Here is a 3,286-nt window from a genome sequence, read left to right on the forward strand (position 1 = left end):
TGTCAGAACATATACCTTAGAAAACTTGTAAGTGTGAGTACTTTCTCCTGAAATGTTTATTTTTAGAAACTAAATAAACCTTTTGTCAGCATAATGACCTAGGGACATCTTTCTCAAGGACTTGGGAGACCTCTCTTTCAAATGTCAACATCACTAGGGATAGCACCTGTATCTCTGTTTCTGTGGGATAGTAGGAGCCTATCTACAGTGGGTACCTGGCTCCATTTTGTAAAACTGCCACCTGTTGTAAACATATAAGTTAGGGTTTTCCCCGCCGTTTCTGAATAAAGCTGATTGGCTAACATAGATGGTCTCCCCAATTACCATGTAAGGTCAGGATGAACAATGTATGAGCAATAGTGCAATCAAGTTTTTGAGGCTAATCAGTGCTTATCTCAAAAACCAGTCTATAATGGGTTGTATAGAAATTACTCTTTTTCCTATCTCCTAACGGATTGCCTCTATTGCCTATGATATTCCTGTTAAATGTTTATTCATCAGTAAAATTGTTGGCCAGGTGCAGTGGCTCACACCTGTAATCCCAGCACTTTGGGAGGCCAAGGTAGGAGGATCACTTGAGGTCAGGAGTTTGAGACCAGCCTCGTCAACATGGTGAAACCCTATCTCTGCGAAAAATACAAAAACTTAGCTGAGTGTGGTGGCACATGCCTGTAATCCCAGCTACTCAGAAGGCTGAGGCAGGAGAATCACTTGAACCTGGGAGGCGGAGGTTGCAGTGAGCTGAGATTGTGTCACTGCACTCCAGCCTGGGCGACAGAGCGAGACCCCGTCAAAAAAAAACAAAAAAACAAAAAACAAAAATGTCCATGCTGATCCCTTGAAAATTTTAGAAGCAACAAACTCCCCATATACATAATGGATTCATAACTTTAAGCTATAATCAGCTTATCCTCTGCTTTTTAGTTTCATGAAAAGCTCTGCAATCAACTCATTTCTTTGCTTCAGATCATAGAAGTCAATGCTAAAAGTTCTTTCGTGGCAACATAGCTATTTAGCAATATTGCATAATATAGACATCTATCTTGTTCAGGTCCCAAAGTCTATCCCAGATACTGCATCTTCAAAAAATAATGCTGACCTAGGTCACCGTGGAGTGTGCCTGGAGTCCTAGCTACTTAAGTGGCTGAGGCAAGAGGATTTCTTGAGCCCAGTAGTTCATATGCAGCCTGGAAAACACAGTGAGACCCTGTCTCTAAAAAATAATAATTGAAGTAAAATATGCTGATATCGGCTGGGCACGGTGGCTCACGCCTGTAATCCCAGTGCTTTGGGAGACCAAGGCGGGCTGATCACGAGGTCAGGAGTTCGAGACCAGCCTGGCCAACATGGTGAAACCCCATCTCTACTAAAAATACAAAAAATTAGCTGGATGTGGTGGCAGGCGCCTGTAATCTCAGCTACTCGGGAGGCTGAGGCAGGAGAATCGCTTGAACCCGGGAGGCAGAGGTTGCAGTGAGTGGAGACCATGCCACAGCACACCAGCCTGGGCAACAGAGCGAGACTCCATCTGAAAAAAATTAAAAAAAAATGCTGATATGTCATCTCGTATCCATCTTTGTGACATATCACTATATCCTTCTCATTTTAACCTGCTAATATTTTAAATATGTTCATTTTCATATCTAAACATGATCATACTTCAAGATGGATGAAGGGATCCAAAAATAGGGATATAAGGCCGGGTGCGGTGGCTCACGCCTGTAATCCCAGCACTCTGTGGGCCAAGGTGGGCAGATAATCACCCGAGGTCAGGAGTTTGAGACCAGCCTGGCCAACATGGCAAAACCCCATCTCTACTAAAAATACAAAAATTAGCCAGGCGTGGTGGCACGCGCCTGTAATCTCAGCTACTCGAGAGGCTGAGGCAGGAGAATTGCTTGAACCCAGGAGGCGGAGGTTGCAGTGAGCTGAGATCGTGCCACTGCACTCCAGCTTGGATGACAGAGTGAGACTCTGTCTTAAGAAAAAAAAAAAATTGGGGGAGTGAGATATGAGAGAAAAACATACTTATTAGTACCTGTTAATTCAAAAATATTGCCATAAAATTATTGCCGGCAGATGTAAGGCTATTTAAAATTTGATAATCTAGTTTTACTTCTATCAGGGTTCTATAAAAGAATAATCTGCCTACCAAATACACTTAGAATTACTGCAGAATTATTCTTTAGATCAATAAATACAATTGTCTTCTGAAGACTATTTTAAGGGCTTTGTTATCTACAGGTGCCAGGACATTGAAGAAGAGAAAACAAGATTTAAAAGAGATTATAATTTTAAAATAAAAAGTATGTTTACTTATTACTTTCAGAATGCACCTAAAGTGAATCTGAAATTACAGTATTTTTAGAAAATACTGACGTAAGCATATTTCAAAGGTGTTTAAAATAACTCAAGTGTGGAATAGAACAAGTGAAAGGAAGAAGGAATTTACATGTATTTTTAAAAAGCTATTGCTTATTTATTTATTTAGACGGAGTTTTGCTTTTGTCGCCCAGGCTGGAGTGCAATGGCGATCTCGGCTCGCTGCAACCTCCACCTCCTGGGTTCAAGCAATTCTCCTGCCTCAGCCTCCCAAGTAGCTGGGATTATAGGCGTGTGCCATCACGCCCGGCTAATTTTTGTATTTTTAGTAGAGACGGGGTTTCTCCATTTTGGTCAGGCTGGTGTCGAACTCCTGACCTCCAGTGATACGACCGCCTCGGCCTCCCAAAGTGCTGGGATTACAGGCGTGAGCAACCGCGCCCGGCCTCTGTTGCTTTTTTAAAAGCAACAGCTGGTGACCTGACTTCTCACTGGCCTTAGTACTCCACGCCCCAGATGTGGCCCAGGAAACTCTTTGGAACTCTCTTCTCCAGAGTGAATGGGGAATAGAAATGGAGAGGATTTCTATGCTATTCTGTGGGGCGTCAGCATGAAATTACACATTCTGCACAGGTTGAGTTTGCATATTGTATTTTAGTTTGCATTCCTTTCACAGACAATTTAAGGGCTTTTCAATCAAATTTCTAAATTTTAATTGAATTCCTTAATTTTAATTGTGGGAACTTTCCTGGATCCAAACAGACGTTGACCCTCCTACTGAGATCGCAAGTCACAAACCGTGGAGCGGCTCCAGCCTGACTGTCAAGTGTGGCTTGCAAAATCCGGAAAACCGAGACACGCCCAGAGATAGGAGAAGGGAAGCGCGGGGCCCGGCCCATAAGCATTCAGGCCCCGCCCACCGCGTCGCTGGCCACGCCCCGGCCTGGCCTCTCCGTTCGCGCGC

Source organism: Nomascus leucogenys, chromosome 10 (assembly GCF_006542625.1).
Source record: "Nomascus leucogenys isolate Asia chromosome 10, Asia_NLE_v1, whole genome shotgun sequence".
Classification (NCBI taxonomy): domain Eukaryota; kingdom Metazoa; phylum Chordata; class Mammalia; order Primates; family Hylobatidae; genus Nomascus; species Nomascus leucogenys.